The sequence below is a fragment of the Cetorhinus maximus genome, chromosome 28, assembly GCF_964194155.1.
Source record: "Cetorhinus maximus chromosome 28, sCetMax3.hap1.1, whole genome shotgun sequence".
NCBI lineage: Eukaryota > Metazoa > Chordata > Chondrichthyes > Lamniformes > Cetorhinidae > Cetorhinus > Cetorhinus maximus.
The window spans coordinates 2,496,700-2,507,292 of NC_135906.1; the positions used below are offsets into that span (position 1 = coordinate 2,496,700).

General features: G+C 52.9%; 2 pseudogenes; both read left to right on the plus strand.

Moving 5' to 3' along the window:
- On the plus strand, positions 1 to 181 carry LOC144669049 (U2 spliceosomal RNA; annotated as a pseudogene).
- A 5,343-nt stretch (positions 182 to 5,524) lies between these two features.
- LOC144669085 (U2 spliceosomal RNA) lies at positions 5,525 to 5,704 on the plus strand (annotated as a pseudogene).
- Positions 5,705 to 10,593: the final 4,889 nt, after the last annotated feature.

The following is a 10,593-nucleotide window of genomic DNA, read 5'->3' on the forward strand; positions in this document are numbered from 1 at the left end:
ATATTTTTACAAAAAAAAAAAAAAAAAATCTGTTCTTATCAGTTTAATATCTGATACGTCCCTTATCTGGGGACCATATATTAAATTGATTTTTGGAGCAGGGAGATGGAATAGGGGCTTGCTCCGTCCACTCCACGCATCGACCCGGTATTGCAGTATCTCTGGGAACGGTGCACCACCCCTTTCCAGGGGATTTTCAATGCTAAAAATAGTTTTCTTACAAACATCTGCTTTCTTTACTTTTCAACATGCACATCTTTCAAAACACAACTTTCTTTCTTTCTCATCGCTTCTCGGCCTTTTGGCTAAGATCAAGTGTTGCAGGGGCGACACCATGGTCCTGCCAAGGCAAGGTCGGGATGGAAGGGCGATAACCAATCGCAATCCAAATCCATACCGTGGGTTACCTATCACCGTCCGAGTCACGGTGAACCACAGCGAAGGAGGATCACCTATGGATCGGGGCTTCTTCACCAGGAGGATCCTGTTGAAGGCGTGCGGCTTCCAAGCTACGGAGATCTTCACCCTGCACGACTCCCGCAAAGGCGGTTATTTTGACGTGACGTTCAAGCGGGTGGCAGACTGCGTCCGGCTCCTGAGGGTGTTCGAGGAGAAGAGAGACCTGCCGGAGATGAAGATCCTGACGGCGGAGCCGCACTTTTCTCTGCCGTTGCAACGGGAACGTGAGGTGATGGTGCATGTGTACAACCCCTTCGTCCCTGTCGCCGACGTGGTCACCTTCCTCACCAGGTACTTCGATAAGGTGGGGAGCGGCACCGAGATTCGAGACGACTTGGGGATCTGGACAGGCAAACGCCTGTTTAAGGTCACGCTAAAGACCGACGGTAAGGGAGCCATTTTCCACCCTCCCTCCAGTTTCGCTATCGGGGGAAACCGGGGCTACCTGGTCTACGCTGGGCAACCCAAGCATTGTCGCTCATGCGGCAAGGCTGGTCATGTGGCGGCCAACTGCAGCGCCTCCCTCTGCAAGATCTGCAAACAGGAAGGGCACCAGACAAAAGACTGCAAACAGGCCAAGTGCTGCAACCTGTGTGGCGAGGCAAGTCACCTCTACAGGACCTGCCCCAAACGCTGCCGTACTTACGCACAGGCAGCCAAAGCCGACCAGGGGGAAGCAGAAGAAATGTTTCGTGTCACTCCAACCACCAAGGCCCCCAGGGAGCTCAACGGGACAAAGGAGGACACAGAGAGAGACAAGGTGGAGAAAGAGATTGAGGCAACAGAGAGCCAATCAACAGCACTACCCCCTGAACCTCCCAGTCCTCAGGACAGCGAATCAATGGAGGAGGAGGCAGCAGTGGAAAAGCAGCAGGGGGAGTGGCGGACGGTGAAGAACAAGAAAAGTAAGAGGGAGCGAAGAAGAAGCAAAGGCGTTTCCCAGAGAAGCGGCAAGAGGCGTCTCCCATCCGACACGGACGACAAGGGCAGCAGCTCTTCGGATGATGAAGTGCCAGAGCGGCACCGACAGAAGAGGCGGCAAAGCTCCAGGGCGTTGGAGGACGAGACACCCGAGCTCCAGAAAATTGGAGACAACAAGGAGACCAGCGCACCCCAACTTTGCCTGCAACCTGAGGAGGCCAGTGCACCACAGCCCCTGGAATCTGGGAGCAGTGAGGCAATCATCGCACCCCAGCTCCAGGAAGCCGGGAACAGCAACACTCCAGAGGGGGTGAGTTTTGGAGAAGCTTCTCCAGCAAAGGTCATCTCAAAACCCGCTCTCTACGTGAACCTCCAGATGCCACTGGAGCAGAACACGGCCAAGGAGATCTACCTCAGCCCATCCAAAGTGAAGGAATTTGAGCTCACTACGGGTATGAAGGAGCAGACTAAAGGTCTGGGACTCTCAGAGACAGTGGGTTTGGTAGGAGAATAAATGCTTTAAAATGGGTTTAAAGATTGTATCCATAAATGTGCGTAGCATTAAATCTACTACGCGATGTGTTGCGACCTTGGACTACCTAGCCAAGGTCAAAGCTGACCTGTTGTTTCTGCAGGAGTGTGCGATACCGCACCTCAGCTCCTACAGGCAATGGTCACGATGGTGGTCCCACGGGCCATCGATCTGGTCGGGCGGAAACGACTCTCGTTCCTCCGGCCTGGGTATTCTGCTGCGGGGAGGCAACTTCACCGTCTCCGAGGTCAAGGAGGTGGTGGGCGGGCGCCTCCTCGTAGCAGACGTAATGTACAAGAACGCTCCACTCCGGTTAATTAACGTGTACGGCCCGGGACCAGGGGCTGAGCGGCTGGAGGTTTTTCAGCAGCTCCCACTGCTGCTGGCGACCTCCAGGCCGGTCATTCTGGGCGGGGACTTCAACTGCATCATCGATGCGGCTGGACGATCCGGCAGGGCCGGAAGCAGATTGGACGCTACGTCCAGATCCCTGATGGAAACAGTTAAGGATGCCAAGCTGCACGACGTCTTCAGCAACCCTGCAGACGGAGCGCAGCGTAGATACACCTGGTCGCGGCCAGACGGGTCCATTCGTTCCAGGATAGACTTCCTGTTTGTGTCCCGTGCATTCACAGTCAGATCCACCGAGGTCAAGCCGGTGTTCTTCTCTGACCACTGCCTCCTACTGGCGGACTGCCACTTGGAGACGGACCTGAGGGTGGGCAGGGGGGCATGGAAGCTAAATGTGCAACTGCTGACCCCAGAGAACATTGAGGAGCTCAAGAGGGATTACAAAGGTTGGAGAACCGTGAAACCCCTCTTTGAGTCCCTGACACACTGGTGGGAAGCGATCAAGGGAAGCATCAAGAGGTTTTTCATCCTCAAAGGCACCCAGAAAGCTAGAAAGGAACAGAGGGAAATGTCCCGACTCCAGAAAAAGATGCAGAATCTGCTCCGGCTGCAGTCGATGGGGGTCGATGTCAAGGAGGAGCTCCAAGAGGTGAAGGGCCAGCAAGCCTCGCACTTTGCCTCGGAGGCCTCCAAGATCATCTTCCGTTCCAGGGTCCGCTCCGTGGAGCAGGATGAGACGTGCTCACGTTTCTTCTTCCAAAAGGTACACAGAGAGCGCTCTGTGATCAGCAGCCTGAAGGAAGAAGACGGCTCAGTAAAGTCATCACGGTCCGACATTCTGAGGATCAGCAAATCCTTTTATGCCGGACTGTATGACGTGAAGCCCACGGACAGCACGGCCTCCCAGTCCTTCCTGTCCTCTATCACGGAGGTCTTAGACCACAGTACGCGGGAGAGCCTGGACAAACCGCTAACTCCTGACGAACTGACTAAGGCCCTCGAGTCCTTCGAGAAGAGTAAAACCCCCGGAAGCGACGGCTTGCCGGCGGAGTTGTATTCGGCTCTGTGGGACTTGATCGGCCCAGACCTGCTAGAAGTGTACGAGAGTATGCTCCTGGCCGGTAGTATGTCAGAATCCATGAGGAAAGGCATCATCACCCTCATCTACAAGCACAAGGGGGAAAGGGAGGAAATTAGAAATTGGCGACCCATTTCACTGTTGAATATGGACTATAAGATTCTGTCCAAGGTCATCGCCAATCGGGTCAAATCCGCTCTGGAATTGGTGATTCACCCTGACCAGACCTGCTCTGTGCCAGGCAGGAAGATCTCTGACAGCCTGGCGCTGCTCAGGGATACAATTGCCTATGTACAGGACAGGTGTGTGGATACCTGCCTCATCAGCTTGGATCAGGAGAAGGCCTTTGACAGAATATCGCACACCTACATGGGGGATGTGCTCTCCAAAATGGGCTTTGGGGAGGGAATTCGAAATTGGATCCAACTGCTCTACACTAACATCAGTAGCGCAGTCTCAATCAACGGGTGGGAAACAGATAGCTTTCCGATTAAATCTGGAGTCAGGCAGGGCTGTCCTCTCTCGCCTGTCCTTTTCGTGTGTTGCATAGAACCCTTTGCCGAGTCCATCAGGAAGGATCCGGGCATAAGAGGAGTGACGATCCCAGGCAGTGGAGGCACTCAGGTAAAAGCCTCCCTGTACATGGACGACGTCGCCGTCTTCTGCTCGGATCCGCTGTCGGTGCGCAGACTGATGCACATCTGCGACCAGTTCGAACTGGCCTCGGGAGCCAAGGTAAATCGTGGGAAGAGCGAGGCCATGTTCTTTTGGAACTGGGCTGACCGATCCTTTGTCCCCTTCACTGTCAGGGCTGACGGCCTGAAGGTGCTGGGGATATGGTTCGGAGGGACCGGGGCATGCGTTAGAAACTGGAAGGAGCGAGTGGCTATGGTGAAGAGGAAACTGGGCATGTGGGAGCGACGCTCCCTCTCCATTGCGGGTAAGAACCTGGTCATCAGGTGTGAGGTACTGTCGCTGTTGCTGTACGTGGCGCAGGTCTGGCCCATTCCAGACTCCTGCGCGACGGCGATCACTCGAGCCATCTTCCGCTTTATCTGGAGGTCGAAAATGGATCGTGTCCGCAGGGACGCGATGTACAAGCCTCTAGATAAAGGGGGAAAAAACGTGCCCAACATCGCCCTCATACTGATGGCCACCTTTGTGTGCGGCTGCATCAAGCGGTGCGTAGACCCTCACTACGCAAACACCAAGTGTCACTACGTGCTGAGGTTCTACCTGTCCCCGGTGTTGCGAAGGATGGGTCTGGCCACGCTGCCGCGGAACGCTCCAAGTAGTTGGACCGTGCCGTACCACCTGTCCCTGGTGGAAAAATTGATGCAGAAAAACACCTTTGACCACAAGTCCATCAGGCAGTGGTCAGCACGTAACGTCCTAGAGGCCCTGAGGGATAAGGAGAGGGTGGACCCTGTGGGATGGTTCCCCGAGCAGACTGTCAAAGTCATTTGGCAGAATGCCTCATCGCCAGAACTTTCCAACAAGCACCAAGATGTAGCTTGGCTGGTGGTGAGAAAGGCCCTCCCCGTCAGATCCTTCCTACAAGCCAGGAAGCTCACCCCCTCTGCACGTTGCCCTCGAGGTGGCTGTGGTGGGGAAGAGACCGTTGTCCACCTCCTTGTGGATTGTGCCTTTGCAAAGAAAGTCTGGAGAGAGATGCAGTGGTTGCTGTCGAGGTTCATCCCGAGCAGTTCTGTGACACAGGACTCTGTGCTCTACGGGCTGTTCCCAGGGACACACACCGAGACAAACATCAACTGCAGCTGGAGGATCATCAACTCGGTGAAAGAGGCGCTTTGGTCTGCCCGAAACTTGTTGGTCTTCCAGCACAAAGAGTTGTCCCCGACCGATTGTTGCGGACTGGCACAATCCAAAGTCCAGGACTACGTGCTGAGGGACGCACTAAAGCTTGGGGCAGCTGCCGCAAAGGCGCAATGGGGAAGGGTCGCTGTCTAAGACCTTTCTACCACAGCGCACCGAGAGACTGGGAACTGTTTAGAGCCCCTCGGGCTGTACAGATCAAAATGAAAGGCTGTAAATGATTGTAATATTGTTTGTACTGATGCACCTGGTGATACATTTTGTAAAAGTTTAACCTGGATTGTACTCTTGTAATGTTGTTTTTGAAATGGTTTGGAATGTGATTGAAGATATTTTATGAATAAAGTATATTTTTACAAAAAAAAAAAAAAAAATCTGTTCTTATCAGTTTAATATCTGATACGTCCCTTATCTGGGGACCATATATTAAATTGATTTTTGGAGCAGGGAGATGGAATAGGGGCTTGCTCCGTCCACTCCACGCATCGACCCGGTATTGCAGTATCTCTGGGAATGGTGCACCACCCCTTTCCAGGGGATTTTCAATGCTAAAAATAGTTTTCTTACAAACATCTGCTTTCTTTACTTTTCAACATGCACATCTTTCAAAACACAACTTTCTTTCTTTCTCACTCACCCGCACCATCTACACACAAAAAACACGCACGCTCACCCAACGCTCACAGACACCACTCTCATCTCACAAACACTCTACCTCACTCATACAAAAACATCTTTCACTTGCAAATACACCTCTCAAACACTCTCTCAGCTGCACCTTTCGCCTCACAACACTTTCAACCAGCTCTCTGCTGCCGCTCCCGCCCGCTGCTGCTGCTGCTGCTGATACAGCAACAGTCAAAACTCACACCTCAAAGCTCACACACTTTACACAGCTACTCGGAAACGTCTACATCCACGTTCACACAATCCTTACACTGCACAAGGAGCCCATTCCGCCCGTCGTGACTGCACCAGCTCTCCCAATGAACATTTCACTTCGTGCCATTCTCCTGCCTTCTCCACGTAACCCAGCACATGCTTTCTTTTCAAATAATCATCTCATTCCCTCTTCAATTGAACCTGCCTCCGCCACGCTATCAGGCGGTGCATTCCAGACCCTGACCACTCGCTGCTCCTATCACTTTTGCTTCTTCTGCTAGTTACTTTAAACCTGTGCCCGCTCCTTCTCGATCCTTTCATCGGTGCAAGCAGTTTCTCCCTATCTACTCTCTCCAGATACCTCATGATTTTCAATACCTCTATCAAGTCTCCTCTCAGACTTCTTTTCCCCAAGGAATACAGTCCCAACTTCTCCAATCTTACTTCATAACTCAACTTCCTCGCCCCTGGAACCAAACTCGTAAACCTCTTCTGCACTCTCTCCAATGCCTTCACTACCCTCCTAAAATGCAAGTCAAAATGCAATCCATCAGAGTCAGCATGGCTTTATGAAGACTAAATCGTGTTTGACTAAATCGCTAGAGTTCTTTGAAGATGTGACAAGCAAAGTGGATAATGGCGATCCTGTAGATGTAGTATGTCTGGACTTCCAGAAGGCATTTGATAAGGTGCCGCACAAAAGATTAATACACAAGATAAGATCACACGCAGCTAAGGGTAATATATTTGCTTGGATAGAGCTTTGGCTAACCAACAGAAAGCAGAGAGTCAGGATAAATGGGTCTTTTGTGGATGGCAAGCTGTAACTAGTGGGGTGCCACAGGGTTCGGTCCTTGGGCCCCAACTATTTACTTGGATTCAGGAGTAGAAGGTACCATAGCTAAATTTGCAGATGACACCAAAATAGGTGGGAAAGTAAGTTGCAGTGAAGAAATGAGAAATTTACAAATGGATATGGACAGGTTAGGTGAATGGGCCAAAATTTGGCAGATGGAGTTTAACGTGGATAAGTGAGGTTATCCAGTTCAGCTCCTACAGGCAATGGTCACGGTGGTGGTCCCACGGGCCATCGATCTGGTCGGGCGGAAACGACTCTCGTTCCTCCGGCCTGGGTATTCTGCTGCGGGGAGGCAACTTCACCGTCTCCGAGGTCAAGGAGGTGGTGGGCGGGCGACTCCTCGTAGCAGACGTAATGTACAAGAACGCTCCACTCCGGTTAATTAACGTGTATGGCCCGTCACAAGGAGCTGAGCGGCTGGAGGTTTTTCAGCAGCTCCCACTGCTGCTGGCGACCTCCAGGCCGGTCATTCTGGGCGGGGACTTCAACTGCATCATCGATGCGGCTGGACGATCCGGCAGGGCCGGAAGCAGATTGGACGCTACGTCCAGATCCCTGATGGAAACAGTTAAGGATGCCAAGCTGCACGACGTCTTCAGCAACCCTGCAGACGGAGCGCAGCGTAGATACACCTGGTCGCGGCCAGACGGGTCCATTCGTTCCAGGATAGACTTCCTCTTTGTGTCCCGTGCATTCACAGTCAGATCCACCGAGGTCAAGCCGGTGTTCTTCTCTGACCACTGCATCCTACTGGCGGACTGCCACTTGGAGAAGGACCTGAGGGTGGGCAGGGGGGCATGGAAGCTATTCGTGCAACTGCTGACCCCAGAGAACATTGAGGAGCTCAAGAGGGCTTATGAAGGTTGGAGAACCATGAAACCCCTCTTTGAGTCCCTGACACACTGGTGGGAAGCGATCAAGGGAAACACCAAGAGGTTTTTCATCCTCAAAAGCATCCAGAAAGCTAGAAAGGAAGAGAGGGAAATGTCCCGACTCCAGAAAAACATGCAGAATCTGCTCCGGCTGCAGTCGGTGGGGGTCGATGTCAAGGAAGAACTCCAAGAGGTGAAGAGCCAGCAAGCCTCGCACTTTGCCTCCAAGAATATCTTCCGTTCCAGAGTCCGCTCCGTGGAGCAGGATGAGACGTGCTCACGTTTCTTCTTCCAAAAGGAACAGAGAGAGAGCTCTGTGTTCAGCAGCCTGAATGAAGAAGACAGATCAGTAAAGTCAGCGCAGTCCGACATTTTGAGGATCAGCAAATCCTTTTATGCCGGATTTTATGACGTGAAGCCGACGGACAGCACGGCCTCCCAGTCCTCCTTGTCCTCTATCACGGAGGTCTTAGGCGACAGTACACGGGAGAGGCTGGACAAACCGCGAACTCCTGACGAACTGACTTAGGCCCTTGAGTCCTTCGAGAAGAGTAAATCTCCCCAGAAGCGACGGCTTGCCGGCGGAGTTGTATTGGGCTCTGTGGGACTGGATGGGCCCAGACCTGCTAGGGGTGTACGAGAGTATGCTCCTGGCCGGCAGTATGTCAGAATCCATGAGGAAAGGCATCATCACCCTCATGTACAAGCACAAGGAAGAAAGGGAGGAAATTAGAAATTGGCGACCCATTTCACTGTTGAATGTGGACTATAAGATTCTGTCCAAGGTCATCGCCAATCGGGTCAAATCCGCTCTGGAATTGGTGATACACCCTGACCAGACCTGCACTGTGCCGGGCAGGAAGATCTCTGACAGCCTGGCGCTGCTCAGGGATACGATTGCCTATGTGCAGGACAGGGGTGTGGACACCTGCCTCATCAGCCTGGATTAGGAGAAAGCCTTTGACAGAATATCGCACACCTACATGGTGGATGTGCTCTCAAAATGGGGTTTGGGGAGGGAATTCGCAATTGGATCCAGTTGGATCCTACTCTACACTAACATCAGTAGCGCAGTCTCAATCAATGGGTGGGAATCAGATAGCTTTCCAATTAAATCTGGAGTCAGGCAGGGCTGTCCTCTCTCGCCTGTCCTTTTCGTGTGTTCCATAGAACCCTTTGCCGAGTCCATCAGGAAGGATCCGGGCATAAGAGGAGTGACGATCCCAGGCAGTGGAGGCACTCAGGTAAAAGCCTCCCTGTACATGGACGACGTCGCCGCCTTCTGCTCGGATCCGCTGTCGGTGCGCAGACTGATGCACATCTGCGACCAGTTCGAACTGGCCTCGGGAGCCAAGGTAAATCGTGGGAAGAGCGAGGCCATGTTCTTTGGGAACTGGGCTGACCGATCCTTTGTCCCCTTCACTGTCAGGGCTGACGGCCTGAAGGTGCTGGGGATATGGTTCGGAGGGACCGGGGCATGCGTTAGAAACTGGAAGGAGCGAGTGGCTATGGTGAAGAGGAAACTGGGCATGTGGGAGCGACGCTCCCTCTCCATTGCGGGTAAGAACCTGGTCATCAGGTGTGAGGTACTGTCGCTGTTGCTGTACGTGGCGCAGGTCTGGCCCATTCCAGACTCCTGCGCGACGGCGATCACTCGAGCCATCTTCCGCTTTATCTGGAGGTCGAAAATGGATCGTGTCCGCAGGGACGCGATGTACAAGCCTCTAGATAAAGGGGGAAAAAACGTGCCCAACATCGCCCTCATACTGATGGCCACCTTTGTGTGCGGCTGCATCAAGCGGTGCGTAGACCCTCAGTACGCAAACACCAAGTGTCACTACGTGCTGAGGTTCTACCTGTCCCCGGTGTTGCGAAGGATGGGTCTGGCCACGCTGCCGCGGAACGCTCCAAGTAGTTGGACCGTGCCGTACCACCTGTCCCTGGTGGAAAAATTGATGCAGAAAAACACCTTTGACCACAAGTCCATCAGGCAGTGGTCAGCACGTAACGTCCTAGAGGCCCTGAGGGATAAGGAGAGCGTGGACCCTGTGGGATGGTTCCCCGAGCAGACTGTCAAAGTCATTTGGCAGAATGCCTCATCGCCAGAACTTTCCAACAAGCACCAAGACGTAGCTTGGCTGGTGGTGAGAAAGGCCCTCCCCGTCAGATCCTTCCTACACGCCAGGAAGCTCACCCCCTCTGCACGTTGCCCTCGAGGTGGCTGTGGTGGGGAAGAGACCGTTGTCCACCTCCTTGTGGATTGTGCCTTTGCAAAGAAAGTCTGGAGAGAGATGCAGTGGTTGCTGTCGAGGTTCATCCCGAGCAGTTCTGTGACACAGGACTCTGTGCTCTACGGGCTGTTCCCAGGGACACACACCGAGACAAACAGCGACTGCAGCTGGAGGATCATCAACTCGGTGAAAGAGGCGCTTTGGTCTGCCCGAAACTTGTTGGTCTTCCAGCACAAAGAGTTGTCCCCGACCGATTGTTGTGGACTGGCACAATCCAAAGTCCAGGACTACGTGCTGAGGGACGCACTAAAGCTTGGGGCAGCTGCCGCAAAGGCGCAATGGGGAAGGGTCGCTGTCTAAGACCTTTCTACCACAGCGCACCGAGAGACTGGGAACTGTTTAGAGCCCCTCGGGCTGTACAGATCAAAATGAAAGGCTGTAAATGACTGTAATATTGTTTGTACTGATGCACCTGGTGATACATTTTGTAAAAGTTTAACCTGGATTGTACCCTTGTAATGTTGTTTTTGAAATGGTTTGGAATGTGATTGAAGATATTTTATGAATAAAGT